A 20,282-nucleotide genomic window follows, 5' to 3' on the forward strand; every position below is an offset into this window, starting at 1 on the left:
ATCCCATTATATCTTCTTACATAGGTACTTTCATAGCTTCTGTCTCCTGAACAGCTCAGTGAAATCTATTTGAATATAAGAACATCCTGAACAGATCATCAAATCCAGCATCCTCTCACTAACAGTAATAAGTATTAGAAGTTCGTCTAAAGAATGTAAGAACTGGTGAATGTGGATGGATCAACCCCCAGGTACATCTTTCCCATTTTCTGTGGCTTAGGGACTTGGTTCTGGAGTATTGGTGTTAAAGCTTTCTGTTTAGGAGCCCTGGATGGACTTTTGTTTTATGAATTTAACTGATTGTTTTTCAAATCTTTTTAGATTAGCTTACACAACACATTGTGGCAATGAATTCTGTGTTATAACTGTTGTGTGAAAAAATAGTTCCTTTTGTATGTTTTAAATCGCCTCCTTAATAGTATTACTAGTTTAAGTATTACGAGAATTACTATGTAACAATTCCCTATTGCTCCTTTCCTTGTCAGTTGCGAATTTTGAAATCTGTAGATTTCTTACTGTGCTGTTTTCTTGACTGTGCCTAAGACTTGCAGTATACTTAGTTTCTCCTGGTTCAGAAGTTGTGCCATACTTTTTCAATTCTACTGTATTGTTTTGAAGCTGAAGGGGAAGAACCAGCACTGCATGCAGTAGTGAAGACACTGAACAGCCTACTGATGTTTTATGTTTTTTTTTTCCTCAGTTCCCTTCATAAGTTTGCCTTTTTGTATGCTACTAAACACTGAGATGATATTTTAATCTGCAGCACAACATCTATGGTGACTGTTTGTGGTTGGGGTTTAACTGAACTCAGTGCCAGTTTTGCTGTCCCCACAGATGTGGGGCACATTGCCATGTGCCTTTCCATCATGGACTTGGAGGAGAGATATCCTTAATTTAATATCGTAACACTTGGCAAAGCAAGCTGGGTGAGAACTCTTGCTCTTTGATATCTGCCCTTCATTTTTTTCTGTGAATAAACTGAGGACATTCATCTTAAGAAGTAGGAGAAGACATTTATAATCTGTTTAAAGAAGACATAAAGTATTATAATTTGAGGTTGCAGAAAAACAACTTTTCTGATTCGCTAGAAATGTTATTTTTAAATTTGTCTTCAGTCCATATTGGATCAAAATAAAATTTCTAAATATATTTCTGGTGAACTGCAAGTCCTCCAGAGTCTGCTGTGGTGCAATGAAACTGATTCCTCGAGCAGCAACAAGCAGCTCCCAGAGTTCTGAGTGCTGGAACAGACCTGCCAACTCATGATGGGCTGCAGGAGGTGGTTTCCAGGCTCCAGACTCTAGCCACACCTGAAGGTGCACATACCCCCAAAGTCAAATCCACCCATTCCTCCCTGTTTTCCCATCAGGGATGACATTTGGACTGAAACAGTTAGGGGTCAATAAGCCATCAGGATTTGGTTGATTTGATTGATTGTTTTTTACAAATCTTTGTTTCCATGTGAAAAAAAATTATGACCCACTGTAATCATACACTAGAAAAAGAAAATAGTAAAGAGAGAGTATTTTAGACACAGGCATAGGAGAATAACAGTATATGCAGAAGAAAGAGAGAATGAAGCTGGAATTTAAAAGCAGTTAAGATGAAGGTGCGTATCTTTTAAGCATTACTAGCTATATCTGGATGCAGTAATGGGGCAAGGAGAGACGACTGGCATTTATTGTCAATTTCAAGGTATAGTAAAAAGCAGGTCTTTATGTGAGATTGAATGCAACATGACTGACAGTAATTTTGCCATCCCCATTCTGTCAGCTACTGATAAAGTGCATGAGCATATGTATAATTTCTGAATTATGTGAAGACACTTTCTGGTTCATAAGTAGTTCCTTTAAAAGAAAGATCTGATCGGTATAGGTAGAGGGTAATGCAGTTTCAAAGCAATGCAATATTCAGCATAACAGGTAGTAGTTGTAACATATATCATGTAGAGGAACTGTACTTTATTATAATTTGAGCCATCAGTTACAGGAGAAGCAGTTAGAGAAATTGAACTAATTTGAACACTGCAATAGAGTTTGCACCTGGCTATTCCAGAAGTTAATATGGGCCATTTAGTGCACAAAAAGTCTTGCACATTCCAAATGCCTGGAGAGCAATATTGTTGTTAATATCAACCATATTAATGCAGAGCACAGAGATGTCCAAGTCAGTGATTAATTTACAATTAAAATGTAGGGGAGAGAAAAAAAGGAATGTCAAGGAAAAGCACATTGCAGCAGGGGAGGGAGGCAGTGGCACAGACTGAGAAAAACGTTTCCTTTAAAGCAGTTTTTGTTTTCACGATTTCACAAAGCTCCACTTTTTACCCACTTACACAGCTGAAGTCTGAATTTCGTAAAGTCTATTTGTTCTAAGAATTAGTCAATAGGGCAGAAGTAACATTGAAATAATGTTCTCTGTTTGTAGGCTGGTTAGTGTCCCAGGCTTTTCTGAACAATTGAAGCTTCTCCAAATCCAAATCTGTCTTTCTGTAACGCATCCCATACACACAAACATATCGTGTTACAAACAGAAAGTCACTAGGTGGGCTGGTTCGGGAACTGTCTTCCTGCTCTGCTACAGAATTTTTCTGCCTCTGGTAAAAATGGCAGAATCCTTCAGTCACTGGTGTCGTCGTACAACTCCCTCTAAAGCTTCCACCACTCAGCACGTCAGCCCATACCACACTACTATGAGGAGGAGAGAGTCTTAGGGTGCAGGCAGTAGCAGGGAATATTGGCAGCGAATACTCCCTGGGGAAACTGCAGGGTGAGTGAAGAAGAGACCCTGGCAGTGATGTATGCTGTTCCAACTTTATCCATCCTAACACCGCCTCTTTCCCCCTGGCTGAGGTGTTACACCCATTTGCTAACTGCATTTGCATGTCCAGGACATGTCTGATTCACTATAAAGGAATGTAGGTAGCAAACTTCTTCAAAGTTTTTTAAGAAGTGAAAATGATCCTATTTAAAGCTTTAAAGCCAAGACTACAACTGCGCATGTTTTATGCTTGTGGAAGACTGGGAGTGCCGGGCAGAGGTAGTGACTTATCTCAGAAGCTGGGAGGACTCTGCCACTCAGACAGCTTCTTCTGCCAAGACAACACTAGCAGTTTTTTGCAGGAAGTCCCTTCAGGGAGGCTGTATCGAATGTTAACATCAGTCTGCATTCAGCACTGGTGCTGCTTTATTTTCTAACCTGAAGAAATGAAGGTTGATTCCATACTGTGGATTTCACTCTGCCTCCTCACAATCTTTTGAAACAGTTGAACCATTTCACTTAGATGAGGCAGAGGTGCTTAGTTCTCAAAGAGAATTACAAATATATGCAAAATTCTTACAGGTTTCCTGAAAATAAATGTTACTGCTCCTGAAAAAGTAGTGCAAGCTGAGCTCAGCCCTTAATGGAAAGCATTTAAGGTCAAGGTTCTCTTCTCAGGGTTCTCCATTGTCCAATAAGCAGCAAATTCTGGCTTTTCCTGTGCCTAGGGCAGTCACAATGTTGCTCTTTGTTGTGGATTCCCTGATGTCTAGAAAGGGGTGAATTCTTACTGCCAAAATATTACTATTTAATTATCAAACCAATCAACTGTGAGACAAATGTCCCCAGGGAAGGAGTCTTCTTTAGTTCCACTTTTTACAGAGCTACTTGGGGTTTTTTTGGTTTCTTGTTTTCTCCCACATTAGCAATTGGCAGTGTGTGCATGGCTCCAAATTAGGATGAAAATGTGGGGTTTGGGGATTGCCAACTAATGGCTGATATCAGATGTTCTGAGCTTTCCTTCAGGCTGATGGTATGGCATTATCTGACGCTTTTCTTGAGGAGGCTTTTGAGCCATAGTTTTTAAAATGCTCCCACTGTTAGAAGTGTAAAATATGGGGAAAACCCCTCTGAATTACGTCCTGATGTCAGAGCTATCTCTGCCATGCCCTTAGACACCTCCTTTAAGTGGCTGTGGTACTTTCCAAGGGAAATTTAGGAATTTATATTTGAGAGCTGATCCTCAGAGTAGAATTCTCTTCTCTCAGATGAATCCTGCATGATCTTTATTCTTCTCACAGAAACTTATGTCCAGATTACTCAGTCTTTTGTTTTAGCTCCAGTATATTGTAAGAATCTAGAGCCCACATTGTTGCTGGTATTTGCTATTATGCAGCTGTTCCAGTAAGTTCTTTTGTTCACTGACATCAATCCATCTCTTTCTAGCATTTATACTATACAGGAGGAGGAGAAAAGGACAGGCCACTTCTGCTTTTTGTAACAGTCAGCCCTTGACAGGTTTGTCTTGGTTAGCAGTTTGAGTTCGAAGTTCCAAAATTCCTGTGACAGTGGCCAGAGTTAGAAAACTGGTAGCAGAACAGGGCTGAACCAGAAGCACATGCCAGACTAGTGAGGTCAGAATGCTTGGGTATGGTTGCAGCCAGTAAGTGTTCCCATTTGTTATGTTGTCAGTTTGACTGTAGTCCAAGTCACTCAGCTTTGTGCCAGATCCCAAGCCAGAACAGTCTTGTTTGCCTGATTTCCTAAGGATACGAAGCCTGTGAGATCTTGCAGTCTCTGTATTTGTGTCTCAGTTCCCTTGCAATTACTGTTAGGCCAATTGCAAACAAATTAGATACAGAGGTGGCAGGCTTAAGGATATGAAGTTATGTTTTGTGAAAATGCACAGCTGTGTGGAGAGAGATACCATATGAATACCCCTGTAAGCATGTAGTAGTAGAAAGGCTGCAGTAGGAGTTCAATTGAATAGCTAGGAATCCCCTTGGAGAGCACTGTTACCAGTGTTACTGCTGCTGAGGGCGTTTGTTCCTTCTTACACACAGGAGAATCCAACCATGAGACACAAAACTATAGGAAAAGAGATCTCCTTTACTGCTGACCGAAGACCTTGTTTCTCTTTGGTCTGGCTACTCTCACATATATTAACTAGTATAATAAATGTCTTACATGTCCCATCAGATAAAGCCCTACTATGACTATCCATCAGCTGTGAACAATGAGAGTTATAGTCATGCTTCCCTCTTGACACTACTAAGTAACCCGCTAAACAGGTGAAAGAAATGGCAAATCAAAATCATCTTCAAGCTATGGCCCAGGGCAACTGCTGTTTGATGGGCCAGTAAAACATGGTCAATGAAATCACTGCAACTTTTTCTCTTGAAGGTCATACATACATATTTTCAGACAAAACATAGGGAGATACGAAAGCAGTGTGTGAACAACCAAAAATTCATCTCATTTTTATTTGGCTGGAAGTTAAAACTGCCATAGTAACACTTCACAAGATGGTCTTCAGATTCCTTTTTCAAAATGTTTAGCTGGACTTGGATTGAAAGTAGATGGAGACATTTTCAGACTGGCAGGCTGTGTCTCTCCAGCCTGGAATTATCCAGCCAGTTTTAGTCAGACAAACTGGCTTTCTATCTCAAAGTGGGAGACAATGCTTTAAAATGCTGCTTTCTTTTTTTTCCCCACCACAATTTTTAATTAGATCATGTTCCAAAGAAAAGAATGGAAGAAAGTGCTACTGATTTTTCTATGTTCAACTAAAAAAAAAAAGAAAAAAAAGCTGTTTAATGAATTTCTTTTCTCTCTATCAGTTCACATAATAATTTATATGCATCAACAGGAAAACAGTGCAAATGCAAGTCCTGTAATGAAGGGTTCCCACCTGAGCAATTTCTGTTAGGGGGAGGAAATGGTGCTTTAGAGACTTTTACTTCCATGCTTCCCTCATCCTTCTTTTCTGTTGCAATTACTTGGAATGTGGTTGTTTTGGTTCATGTTGTTTTACAAATATAAGGCTTTAAAAGCTGCTGTTGACTATTAGTAGTTTACAAAAGCAAACTGCAACCACCACCACCAGCGTAAAAGCTACTGAGGTTTTAGTGAATTAAAAGGAAAGTTGAAAGAGCAAACCCAATCACAAAGGTGAAACCAATGAGGTTTATTGTTTCTTGCAGCATTGACTAACCTTATCCACGCTCATTTACTACAGCTTCTTTTTCAGGATTATTTGGTACTGACCACCATCAGGTAAAAGACAGTGAATTAAACAGATTAATCATCTCCAGTTCCAAAGTTGTTCTGTGAGGTTCTTGACAGTTCATTTAGTGTTGAATTTGCTGTGCCTGTGACCTTCAGTTCTTAGATTCTGACAAAGAAAGTGAGAGCTACCATCTACTCTTCCTCTGATCTTGAGGATAGCTTTGGGAACAAAGCGATGCTCATTTCCAACTGCCTGTCTCCTCCTTCTGGAATAATTGCCAGACAGATCTAAAATTTTGCCTTGCACGCAGTACCACCCAGTAAAACAAGTATGTTGCACAAGACCATAATGCAGTGGCCTGGTTAATTTTATACCAGTTGTTCTACTGCTTTCTTAATTTGCAATAGTTTCAATTCCTTTCTTGTTCCCATTGGTGTGGCTTTTATTTACTGTCTCCCCCTGTGTCATGAACTTAATGCTTACCTTCAGATGAAGGCTGAGGGCTGAGTTGAGAGAGAAAATATTAGCAGCTCTTAAGCTTTGAGACGCTTGTTCATTAGTTCATCAGTTTGGGAACTGCTTGTTTTTTGAATAGAAAAAGAGAGTATAAATGCTGCTAGCCTGAATAAAAGGTTCTGTTATTGGGAAGAGGGGAAAAAAAACCCCACAACAAAAACAAAGAGGTAAGAGCTCTGGAGAGGCACGAGTTGTCAAAAAGCCTTCCCCATCAAACAGACTTCAGAGAGCCATAGCAGACGGATTTTCAGTACCAGTCAAATATAAGAGCGTAGGAAGTTGACATGCTGTCCCTTGGAGAGCCGAGGTATTGACAAAAGACATGCAAACTTGAAAAATGTACATTTGTGGAAAAATCCATCTTGACAACTGACTGCACTTAAGTTGCCAAATGGACTTCACCCATGGGATGAAACTCAATTATTGTTGCACATCCAATGAATCCATCCATGGAGAAAGCACATGGCCAATAAAAGGGAACCGTTCAGTAATCAGATCTTTCAAAAACTATTTAGCTCTTTGCCACTCAGTACCTGCTATAAGTGACGTGTACTTCTCTGCAAACCTGCTTGGCTCCTCGACTAGCTGGTTAGAAGTGCTGAGCCATTCTGGGCTGTTCTGGAGCACAAACTCATCCTGCACAAGCCATTCAAAAGAATGTCTCAGATCCTTCTGAGGAGATGTCTGACATAGCTTTTTCAATTGCAGTTTGCATTTAGTACATATGAAGGATGTTTTTGTGTTTAGAGATATTTTTATGATACTGGCAGTAAGAGCTATTTAATGTTAAAAGGATTGTGTTAAATGGTTTAGTCCAGAAAGTCCCAGTCAAGGCTCCATTAAGTAAGAAGCTTGCAAGCTCTAAGTCATTAAGACAGTCTTCCATTTTGAGTGAGGAAGTGTCTAGTGTGCAGCTGCTACTCAGAGTTTATCTTTCCATACCAATATTTACTAGGTGCCATCTCTTTTCTTTTGAGATTACATTATCCTTTGCACAATCTGTGTACATTTTATTTGCCATCTTCTTGATTTCAGCATAGCCACAGTTATGGTCATGAAAAAATCCTTCCTAGTGAAAGATCTATTTTGGGTCATTTTTATTTTCTGCTTCATAAATGAAAGCCAGCCCCACTAATGGCATCTAAGCCATTTGTTTTAGGATGCACCTGCACACATATTTGTTTCATAACAAAAATGTCTTTGTGAAACTGAAATACTGCAACTGTTGTTTGTGAAAAACAAGCAATAGTTGCTGGCAACAGATGCTTTTAAGAACATAGATATTAGATGCAAGTATTTCATAAGTCCACGTAGTTGCTATGGCCAAATTTGAAACCTTTGCTTCTTTTACCAGCCATCTAGTTCTCTGTTGTGTCTGTCTGTTTTCATAGATCTGTCATGGTGCTTTTAGAAGATGTTGTTCCAATTCAGAATGCAGTTTCCCTCACAGAAGTGAAATTCCAGTTCCAGCACTGTGTACACACACATACGTGGACATGCACACAGACATCTGTCCTTGCACCCATCAATAAAAGGAAAAATGTCCTGGGGACTAAGCTGTACTTTTTTTTTTTTTTTTTTTTTTACTCCTATTGTTTCAACCAAGCTTTTTTCATAATCTCTCTGCCTTTCTCTTTCTCTTTACAAGCTGGCAGTTTGGTCTTGAAACATCCTCTGGGCTGCCAGGCAACAAGCTTCTCCTTATTCAGATTTTCAGGGAAAAATGCAGCACATTGTTTACACTGTCACCCTGACATAAGTTTGAGCCCACTCTCAAGATGAGAGTTATCATGCACTATCAAGTCAAGCAACAGCGATAAAGGATCAAGCATCAACCATCGAGTCTGCACCATCTCAGCCTCAGAGCTGAGAGCTGGAGAAAACATTTTAGCACAGTTTTATTCATATGGTGTGAGTGGATATGAACAGGGTACTGGATTTAACTCTTGTTTCAGCAGTAGGTGTCTAGAACTTGACTGCTCTGAAGCATTACGCGAGTACTTTGATCTCCATCCATAGCCAGCAATGCAAATGGAAATGCAGGGGGCACATGGCCTAGCAAGCTTAAGTCCACTCTCAAGCCTACTCTTCACTTCTTGATATAATCAGAGCCAAAGACTGCTTAACATTTCTAGCGATTACATTAGCAATTTTATCTCAACAAAATAAAAATTCCACATTCTTTGAAGAATCTCCTTGGGGAACTGAAAAAAACTGCCTTCGAACCCAGTAGCGCATTTTCATAAAAACACTCCATATTTGCTTCATATTTATGACAAATCTTCATCACACTCAAAGTGTATCTAGCAAAGTTGTTTCTCTATTAAACATTCTTTTGTCTTCACAGATACAGTGACTCAGCACAACAAGAACATAGTATGCAAGTCTACCATTAAGCAAATATTTTTAATTGTTTGCAGAATCCCTAGAATTCAGCAGAGGAATAGACTGGTGTGTGAGCCAAGAAATATCTGAATGTCATGTAAAGTTCAGTTAATTATTTTCTAAATAGTCACCAGCACTACTCTAACTTGGAGTAGGGTTCAACTGGTATTGTTGTGATCACACTGGAGCCTTTCAGGGGAGGGGAATGTTTGCTTTCACTTTGGCCTGCTTAGTTTCACATTGTGACAAAGCCATTTCAGTAAAGGATGCATTCCCAAAGACTTAGAAAAACCATGGCTGTCGTCTTCAAAAAACTGTGCTTTCAGGGAATCGGCTTAGTTCGATTAGTACTCTGCACATATTCCACATGCCCTTCAGCCAGAAGCACACAAGCCAGCTGTGGCCACAGCAGAATTCAAGTGAACCGCGTCTTCATCATAATCTCCTGTATCTATGTTTGTGGCAGCATAAAATAAAGAGGAAGTGCTTTTGAGTGTTTAGGTTCAACACCACAAGGCTTGAGCTTTCTGACTCTGCTCTGGGCTCCCTGACCTGTTCTAGCAGTGCTGAGGGGATGGGCAGCTGTTTATGAAAGAGTTGCTCTGGCAGCAATGAGTCAAGACTAGTGATCAACCTCTAAACACACCTCAGCAGGTCTACTGCGCTAACGTCAGAGGTTCTAAAGGTAGCAAAGAATCACCTGATTTGTAGTTTGTACTCCAAATCTTGAGATCTGCAAAATAAGCTAGAAGGTCTGACTTTGTTCTATTGCTAAAACCCTGAAAAGCAACCTAAGGAGCACAGGAGCACATCCTTGCCCAGGTTTACAAAGGTATTTAAATGTACAAAGATGCAGACAGACACCTAATAGGATTTATAAAAGTGCCTAAGGGAGTTGGGGACCTAATTCCCATTGGTTGTCAATGGGAATTAGATGTGTAATCTACTTAGGCAATGTGAAAATCCCACTGGCTGCATCTTTTCATGGCTAAGTACCATTACAAGCCTTAGCCTTAATGAATAGAATTATTATTATACTTGGTTTCATTTCCTAAAACTCTGATCTTGGTATGAAGGTTCAGGGAAAAACTGCTTGACTCCAAGCACAGATAGGTGCCGTGGATATGCAATGTCAGGAAACTGAGCTGCTGCAACAATCTCCCTATCTGTTACACTGTTGTGTCTGCAGCTAGTCCATAGAGCTCCCCAGGGTTTTGTGTATTGGTCAGCTTGGCTTTAATGTGTGTCATGTAAAAAATGCAAGTGACTTGGTGAAGGAAAATTGTGCTCACTCACAGCAAAGTAATAAAGAAAACAAAATCATAAGTGCCCAGAGGCTGTGACTAGCCAGTTGAAAGGGTTTCATTTTTCTTGCAAAGAACAGCGTTGGAATCTTCTCACCACTCCACGGACTGAATTAAGTCCCATCTGGTGCTGGAGAGAATTCACAGCTTTGGGCAGTACAAGGACTCTTTGGTTACCATCTTTTGCTCAGGCAACCCAGACACAGGCTGCAGAGCAGAGTTTAACTAAACAACAGCCTATTCCTCTCCCTTTTTCTTGTCGGGCTCGGACTCAAACAATAACCAGAGTTCCCCTATCCATCTAACTTTTCAAAAGCTGTGAAAAGCTTGATTTCCCTAGATTTTTACAGGATGTGATTTTCATTAAACACAACTTGAACCTCTTGTAATTATTTATCCACTTAACTTTACATGCTTAGAGTTATGTTGTGGGAGTCAATTCAGCATATAAAAGGGTCTGAATGAGTAATTCAGGTAGGAAATAGCTGGGGTGGATTTCTACATTGTCTGAAGCTGCAAGAAGGTACTAATTATTGATACGGTTTTCATAAATGTGTATGAACAAAACATGGTGGCTGAAATGCTTTTTGAGCTTGGTGGAATTTGAAAATACCGTTTGTGTTCAGTATGAATATTTTGACACTGAAAATTACAACAATCAAAAACTCTTAAAATGTTATGTGTATTTCTGAGAACCTTGCTCAGTCAGTGGAGTCCTTGACCAGGCAGCATGCTGTATACATGTAGGTGGTGGATATTACATACAGTGACTTAAATTGGCTGAAAATCTGACCAAAGTCTTCAAGCACATGATTATGAACTTTTTGTCATGTCTCACTAAGTGTGTGGAGTGGATAGAGAGGAAACCTGAGGACTGCTAGAAGATAGTAAGTTCTGGTATCAGAAAGTGAGTTGGCACTTCATAGGATTTGACAATAATTTTGCAAATGCTGCTTTTTACTGTGTCACTGTTAGCATTTCATATAGACAGTGGTTATAACAAGCTAGTATATGACTGTATGCCAACCTGGCACTTAAAATGCCAGTTTTCCAGTATATCACACCAGAGAACATGTCCCATAGCAGGATTTCTTGATCTCCTGGCCAGAACTCTTACCATTTCAGCATCTGCACATGCACAGACCTGATCACAGCCAGCCTGCCATACAGGATGGTATGACTTGAGGTTCAGTATAGTTTTTTGAATCAGAAGGAAAAGGGTACACACTGAATGTGGCTGTAATGCCCACTGACAGTCCTCAAGGCAAAGAAAGAGCCGAATGTCCTGTGAAAATGGGCAAGTGCCTTAGGTGCAGTCAGCACTGGGGACCGTGATTGAACAGTCACTAGGAACCCACATAAGGCTTGGCTATAGCCAACTGAATTCAGTTTTACTGCAGATTGCAACTGCCTGCTGAAATCTTGCCACAGCTAGAATTTCTTCACAGCACACCCATTGCTGAGCAACAATGTGTGTCCTTTTCCAGAGAATGGGATCAGCCCAGCCTGGCTCTTGAGAAACACACCAGCTGCACTTGAGAGGATGATGGGATGAATGTTAAAGGAGCTCTGCAGACCCAGCAGAATGCTAGGTTTCCATAGCTCATGGCAATTAGGCAGTGTAATCCCTCATGTGAAAGAGACACCCTTGCCAGAGGCAATGGCATTTAGGTGCAAGGGGGATACACTATTACAGGGAGGAGAGGGGATATGTATGTACAGAAGCCAACTGAGCTGTAGGGATAAGGTTAGCCAGCTTCTTTCTTTTCTTTTCTTTGGCTTTTTTTTCCTTTCTTTTTTTCTTGTAAGTCTATTTGATGCTAGTGAACTGGAGGAGTATTAGGACAAACTGCTTCCTGGCATGGAGTACTCAAACATTGTGCAAGAATCCTTTCAGCTCAGCTTTGCTGACATGCTTGGTTCTGACCTCAAATATCTCAAGTTTTTCCAGTTCTGAGCTCCTCTACAAGTGAAAAGGCCTGTGTCAGTGAAATTGTGCCAAAATACCTGGGGAGCTAGGGCAGACTGGAAAGACTGGGTTGTTCTCCCTATGATCTCAGGCAGGGGGTTGAGTTGCACTGCAACTCTGGGAGGCCAGTCTCCAGTAGAGGGGAAGAGGCATCAGGTGGGATGTGGAGGATTAGTTCCAGTGGGATGAGTGAACACACTGTCTGCCAGCAGGCAAATGGCTCAGTTCCTTTATTTCCAGTGGAAAATATTTCAATTACTTTTTTTTTTTTCTTTTCATCAACTTTTTTCTTAGATCCTTTTTCATTTTCTGAATAAAAGGAAATCATCCTTGGCATAATAATGGGTGAATACTGCCGTGAAAAAGCCAGCTCCCACTAAATGCCCCCTGCGCTTTCAGTAGATATTTTCCAACAAAAGGCTCTGGAATTTCAGCTGTCCTTGTGTGTGCTCCAGATGAGTTTTACTTGGGGTGGTTCATGTTCCTTCCAGTCTCTGCATGTATTTTTTTCACTGTTAGTCTGATTCAGCATCCCTTGAAAAGAATGGACATCTTCCTGGTGACTCCATCAAGACTCACTGAGCTGTATTCACAACACAGAGGAGGCACAAGTTCTCTTCCTCTCCTGATAATGATCACAGCAATAATTTTTACTCTACCTAGCTTTTGTCTGTCTTGATTGGCAGGCTACAGAACTAACTCTCCTGCCTTACAAAGGTTTTATAAACCTCCCTCTGGATATACCTCTTAAACTTCAGACTTGGGATATTTCCCAAATTATTTTCTTTTCCTTTCTTTTCATCTACTTCCTCCTTTAATTAGTGAGAAGTTAGCTGACAGCTGGGAAAACCTGCCCTTACAATTTATTTCTCTCTGTTTTCTCTGTTCTGAGTTTTTCTTCATTATTTTATTTGGAAAATGTCCTTGAAAAGGTGTTTATTTGCCCATCCAGTCCCAGAGCAGGATCTGTGTCTGTGTGTGAATGTGGGCACGTACATGTATGTGTAGCTAGTAGTATCTCCATGAAACATTTCTTTTTCTTGGTTCTGCTGTTTGAACTGCACATCACAGCATATTGAACATCAACTGCAAAGACATTAGTTACTGTATATGGGGAGAAAATCTGTCATTCAATTGACATGATCATTATTTTATAAACTTGCTTACCTGTAGCTGTGAAGAGTGATTTACTAATCCAGAGGTCTTAAAGGAGCCATTGCTGGAGAGGCTGAGGGAGAGTTTAATAACATTGCTTGTTTATGCCATTTGAGAGTTCTGCTTTGTGTTTGTTTTGTATGTGAGCATCTGTATTTACCAACTTTACTCGCCAGTCCTTGATCATGTAGCTCTCTTAAAGCACTGCAATGGTTTTATTTCTTTTTACTCAGATTGCTCTGACAGAGATGTTAGTTCTGTTTGGAGAAGGGAGCACTGAGACTGGAAGCTTTACAAGGCCTGATACCCCCTGCTCCCTTGTTGCACGTTCAGTAGTTTTTAACTGCTGGAGCTCTTCCCAGCAGCTGAAGGGCTGTGTGACATGGAGGAGACTTCACTCAACTTGAGCTCAAGGGGCCTGGGATTGATTTGAAAGTCTATTTTTGACTAGCTGGATTTAGCTAGTCTAAGTTTACACAGCTGTGGACAAATCCAGCTGTGCTGGTAGAAGATGTTGCTGTTCCCAGGAGATCATCATTGTCATCTACCTTGCCAGAGGTTACTGCCCCAGCCATTCTGCCAATGAAACATCCCATGAGTGATCCTGAATTCAAGCAATACCAGGTGGATGGATGGATGGATGGATGAACTGATCTAAATGATTTTGCAGGAAGCAAACTACAACACACTCAATGAGTCTGCTCCGTCAGCATGCCTATAGAGGGAAAGGTGGTATACTCTGGTAGGCAGGTCAGTGTAACATACCTGGGGATGGGGTCTCACACCAGCACAACTACACAGAGAAGAGGACATCTCTCCCTGGCTTAAGTCATAACATAACCTTCCTCAATTTCTGCTTCACTGTCCTCCCTGTGTCACGAGGGCTGGTTAGAACAGAACTTGTCAAAGTGTCTCTCAATTTATGCACACTGTGCAAACAAAGTGTTTAACGCTCATCCCACCCAACAGAGTACTACAGAAGTACAATCCCAGACATAAGAAAAACTGACATCTTTTGAGAATGAGTGAAAATGGCAGAGTCTGACCAAAGGTCAGAGAGTGATATGGAAACCAGCCAGAATTAGAATTGATTATGTTAACAGGCAGCTCCATTCTCAAACATCGCTCTGTCCAGCTTGCCGTAGCCTTGGAGCCACTCCTCCTAAATCCATACAGCGAAGGTTGGTCTTTGAAGAATGAGAGTGGAAAGGGATTAAGCAGTGCTCTCAGCAAACATCATAGAGAAGAGAGGAAAGATTTGTCAGGCTTTAAAGTAGCCAAAAATTGGCAGCAGTAACAAAAAAGCCTTAAACTGATGGGCAAATATGGAAGGCAAACATATTTGCTCTGCTGAGCAGGCACTAATATATCTAGATAAACTAAGAGAAAAATTTCACTTTTGCCTAATCCTCATTGCATTTCCAGCCTACAGATTTCTGGGAATCTGGTGGAGGCCAAATTGCATGACATTTCTAGCCCAATTTGCTGACCAAGGACTTTGGGATCAGCCCTGAACTTTGGACGATTAGTCGAAATGAAATGCTTTGGGCTTAGCTATTAACAGAGTGTCTGGAGCTCTGTGCTGTGAGATTTGAGCACCAGTCAGCTCAGCACAAAGCCAGGAGGCCTGACTGATTCCTAACAGGCTTGCCCTTGTCTCTAGTAGACTCAGCCTAGACTATCAGACCCAAACCCTACGTGTCTGCTTTGTGTTTTACCTAGCTCTCCTAGGGTAAAGGGGGTTAGTGAAAGAAGCTACCAAATATATGGTAGGTACCCTGACATAGTGCTACAGAGGTGCCTGTTGTCATCTGCTCCTAGCTCTTGGATTTACCAACTTCTGCCTCCTCTTTTCTTGTTCTGCACAAGGTTGCTCCTTCTTCCCTTGTTCCCAGCCCTGAGGAGTGAAGGCTGTGGCTTCATTTTATCTTCTTCCAAATTTGGGACTGCAGGTATTGCCTCCAGTTGCACGGCCACCACTGAGCCTGGGCATGGTCCGGACTGTTGCTATCCAGAGCTGCTCCACTGTTCCTGTGTTATGCTTTCCAGCACCACAGACTCTAGTCACGCAGCACAGAGCTGCCCTGCTTCAACCTGCAGGAGCTGGCTTGCGTCGGGCAGGCCTTCTGCTTTCAGGCTCCATGTTGGGCAAATGCAGCTGCAGCACTGGAGCCCAACTGTCCTTGGAAGTGCTGTAGCCACATGCAAACAGAGCTGCGTTTTAGCAAATATCTATGGCTCAGGTAATGTGCAGTAATCTTCCTCTGGACATCTTGGAGTCAACTGCACTTGTCTGGGCACCTGTCACAGATACACAGAAGGGATCTCGATGGGAGTTGCCAGAGTGAGTGTGATTCAGGCATGCAACCTTCAGCAGGCTTGAGCGTACTTGGCATGGGGTCAAGCCTCTCACAACAGCTGTGCCCCTTTGCTAATGGTTTGACAAATATGAGCATTTTTGCATTTGTCACAAAATCCCCAGGCCCGTCGCTTTCATGTTTCCCACAGCTTTAATTCCATGCCAGTATATTGGGCTGGGGCAGGGGGGGGGAGCATGGAGAGAGGGAGAAGCAATGCTCCACAGATGGCCAAGGCTGGAATATCCTGGGAAGCATTAATCCTCTGAAGACAAATATTCCTTGAAGAGAGAGATTTTAAATATGTGCCACATTTCTACAAGCACTTTAAGCTGGCATAAGCCAACCCTGCAACAACCTCTTTCAGAGGGAGGTCCACCATTCCCATTCCTCTGCCTCCTCCTTCCTGGCCCAGGGCTGCTCCTTTCCCCATGCTGGCACCAGCACACTCATGGTTGTGCAGTGAACCAGGCCAGGGAACTCTGCCAGGTTAAAACTAAACAATTTCCTTTTCCCCAGGTTAGTTTCAACCTGGATGAGTTCCCTGATCTGGTTCATTGCAGGGCCAGAAGAACACTTGTGTTGGCGCAAGGCAGGGAGTAGCAGAGGGAGAGAAGAGGAATGTGGGCTGGGGGTGAGGGGAAGGAAAGGCCATTTCCTTTAGCAGTGGTGTTGGTTTATGCTGGCTTAGAGACTTGGTGTATCTGTGGTGTTAATTGCTGAAAATTATGTGCTCCAAACTGTGTGTCACAGCTGAGAGATTTTCAGGAACAAAAGCCTCTCTCCCTTTTAAAATGGGGCCTTATTTCTTAGGTTCTTGTTAGAATAAAGTTTGGTGGGTCAGAGTCAAAACTGAGTCCCTGATGTTACTATGCCAAATCATTGCCAGTCTACCTAGGCATGATAAAAGAGGAGATGGAGGCACAGGGAAGGGAAAAACTGCTTCTAAAATTATACAGCAGATTAGGAGCAGAGCCACAATGACCTGGCATGTCTCCTTGCAGCTTGATACCCACCAGTGGCTTCCTTGTCTCCCGGTGTGACAAGGAGAAGACTGAGTCAGTTGTCTGCCACACTGCCTTCAGTTCCCATGTGCATTGAGGGTGCATATTTCTTATGTATTTATTTAAATATCAAGGAGAATAAATCTGAGTGGCAGCTTGGTGAATGATTTGTCAAGTTGGCTCATTTACGCTAATAAAAGGTGAACTAATTCCATTTGTCTGAGTAGAGCTTTCTCTGGATTTGCAGTGATGTAACTGAAAGCAGGATCAGCCTCACCGACTCCACAGCAGTATTAGCAAGTATTCTGCTGTCCAAATCACAATATTGGTGTTTGACTAAGTTCATCTGAGGCCTCCATTAAATTCTGGGGCAGAATCTGACCCGTTAATGGAAAAATGGACATCAGCAAAAGTTTCCAGTAGTTGCTCCTCTGCAGTCCCATTTATTTCAGTCACGCTGGGCAGTCTCGATGTCAGTGTGGCTGTTCTGCTTTTCTCTAATGTGAAGATATGACGTGTTCATTATGCTTGTTGTGTATGTAATTCACACTGAATCAGTCCCAGTCTGTTGTATTTTGAAGGTGAGGTTCTTGTGTGCTGATTGTGACCAAAGGCATAAGAAATTCCACTTTTTAAGAAAAGAAAAAGTTAATTTTAGTTACTTTTTTCCCATTTTCTTTGGTTCCCTAGAGTGTTATTTTCCACTGAGAAGATAATTTAAAGTGATACTTGACCATATTCCCTTACATTTTCCCACCTGAGGAGAGATATACTTGAACTGATTTGCATATTTATTGAATATATGTTCCTAGGATGGCCACACTGTGATGCCATATCTCATTTACAGCATGTTCGTGCTGGCTTGGTAGCTTGTTAAAAGAAAGACATTGTAAAAGGAAAAAAATATGCAATGCGTTATATGTGGACTACAAACATAAAAGTGACTGAAGTATGGAGGTAAAGGGATAGATTGGCAGCCTGGAGGTATAATAAGCCATTAAACCATTTAAGGGAGGCCTGCTGAGTTTGTTGTTCAATTACAACTGATGAAGAATGTCAATAATTATGATTTTCAACCCTGTATGACATTTACATTTGTAAAAGTTTGAGAGATTGGCCTTACTAAAATCTAGTGAGGCTACTATTAAGGAGCTAAGATGAAGCTCACAGTGCATCTTTTTACAAAAAGAGTGGATTATGCATCTATGATCAGCTTATTCGAAGCCCACAGCCGTTAGTCAACTCTGTCAAGCCTGAGCCAGTTGAAGCAATAGGATGGTCTGATCTCACATGTACGTCAAAGTCTGAGATGAAAAGAGGAAATGGGAATGTTTACTCTTCACTGAGCCAGACACATGGTGGAGTACTTCTGTATTTAATATAAGTCCATGAAAACTTCATCTAGGAATGACAGAAAAGTGCTGATTTCATCCATCCATCCATCCATCCATCCATCCATCCATCCATCATCATCACCATGACCATAACTTGAATTCTTTGAAGAGAACCTTATACATCTTTTCTATTTTAGGAAAGTGACTGTGAGCTGATACAACTAGATACAACACTTTATCTTTGATAATAGACAGGAGTGGTAGTTTTGCCTGTAATAAAATGTCTGCATAGGACTTTTGCCAGTGGCTGAATTTCAGTCTCTGAGAGGCAGATCAGATCAATTCTGTATTTGCCAGTTGTTAGCAATATGGCACTATTTTGTATGTTCCTACCCCACGTTCTTATTTATTTATTTATCTTCTAGATTTAGAAAGTTCATGTGTTAGAGTAAACAAAGAGAATTTAGGTTAACCCTTCAAATATTGGTTATGTAGGAGTGCCACTGGCATCTCTCGTTTTACAGGTATATCACTAATGAGAATTAAAGTGGCCCTAGATGTTTGCAGTGATAGAGTTACTGTGATAAGAAAAGGTTAAAGGATTAATAAACTCTGGGTTTCTAGAGGTTCTCTGGGACAAGTTCATGTAATCCCACAAACCAACTTTTCTATAGCCCTTTTTACCCAATGGAGATGACAAAACAATTAAGCTGATAAAAAAAAGAGAAATGAAGGTTATTTTAAAATGCCATGTGGTAATTTATCTGAAGGGTCTCATCATTCCAGATTCGTTTCCTATGCACTGTAATAGTATTGGTCCTTATAACTGTCTTTGGTAAGATGGATATTATAGCTGAAATCTGTAAGTACTGGGTTAAATTTTAGCATAAGGTATTGGAAGCTGTAAATAAGATCTCACTGATTATAATCCTCCAGTGGTACATAAAATAATCTGAAAAAAATCATATCTTATAATATCAAATGAGATTAATTTGTAACAACAGTGATACACTGTTTTGTTTTAGTATCAGACAAAATGTCTATACTTAATGAAAGGATGATGGCCAGGTGGTTTTTTTTATACATAGCAATGTAACTTAGCTATTATTCCTTATTTATGCTGGTATAGGTGAGAGAAGAACCTTATCCCAAATTCTGAAAGGCTTACTGTACATTATATTATATCATCTCATATAAATATTTTTGTGAAAAAAATATACCTTTTTAAGACCTTCACTTCAAAGAGTTTGAAAAGATTCTTTTTGTTTCTTATACACCTCCACAAATATTATTTTTCAAATTTTTAACCAGAATGCTGATGAAGAGACATTATCCTTATTTTGATTCCTCAACGCCTGTATAAGTACTGTTGTAGAGACAGGGTGAAAATTATTGTTTTTACAAAAAATGTTAAAAAAATATTTTTAAAAGGCATGAGATGTTTTCTGTTGAATATTGCCAATGCTGAAAGATGCTGAAGGTTTCATCTGAAAGGTTTGGTGCAAGGTTCCCTCTTTCAACAAGTCTGTGTCTCAAACCCTGTTGTGTAATAGCTCTAGCTGCCAACTATTTTGAAAAATAAACTGCTAAGTTGGATTCCTGTTAAGCAATCAGCTTTAATCCTCTGGAGAAAGGGTGAGCCGCTTTGTTCCTCTTCCCTGAAGTCTAGGTTAACCTCCTTCGTTTCTTTGTCTGTAATAATTTTGGTTCACAGAGAAAGCCTTCCTTGTGCTAAAAGCTCTGCTTGGACACGGGGTGCTTCCCAGCTCCCGGTGCGGTTGGGTTGTGTGTTTGTATAAGTCTTTAACTAACCAGCCATGATCTTTACGAAGGATTGTGAATACCATAGAAAAGTAGTTCTACTTGGAGAATGGTTTCACAGTTACCTTGCACTGATCTAAATCAGCACAATGCCAAGAGGGCTGGTCTTGCCCTCCTATCTCTGTCTGGAGACAGGTCTCTTGGAAAAGTAAGGATCACTTGGGGTATGGTTTCACGACAGCCTAAACTGGTCTCTGCTGGGACTGGCACAGCTTCTAGTCGTGCGAAGTTCCCTCCATGCTCGTTATTGGTTCAGGGTTCAACTTAGCAGAAACTAATGATTCTTCTCTTTTTGTAGTGTTAGTTTTCTGCCACCTTAGTGAGCTGAACTGGGTCATGCAGGAGAGAGCCCAAAGAGCACCTTTTCCTGTGCCAAGAAAGAAATGGAACGTGCACAAAAGTTCAATATCTACTAGGACAGACAGTACAAAGAGGGTACGAGACCATC

At 41.0% G+C, this 20,282-nt stretch overlaps 1 long non-coding RNA gene across 1 annotated transcript in view; it reads left to right on the plus strand.

Annotated features, from left to right (window-relative positions):
• LOC129212619 (uncharacterized) overlaps positions 1 to 20,282 on the plus strand; it is a 91,006-nt gene that overhangs the window by 1,261 nt on the left and 69,463 nt on the right. The window contains exon 2 of the long non-coding RNA XR_008579230.1: positions 25 to 191. This is a non-coding gene — a long non-coding RNA (uncharacterized LOC129212619). The remainder of the gene's footprint in view (positions 1 to 24; positions 192 to 20,282) is intronic.

The sequence above is a fragment of the Grus americana genome, chromosome 14 (genome assembly GCF_028858705.1).
Source record: "Grus americana isolate bGruAme1 chromosome 14, bGruAme1.mat, whole genome shotgun sequence".
In the NCBI taxonomy this organism is placed as follows: domain Eukaryota; kingdom Metazoa; phylum Chordata; class Aves; order Gruiformes; family Gruidae; genus Grus; species Grus americana.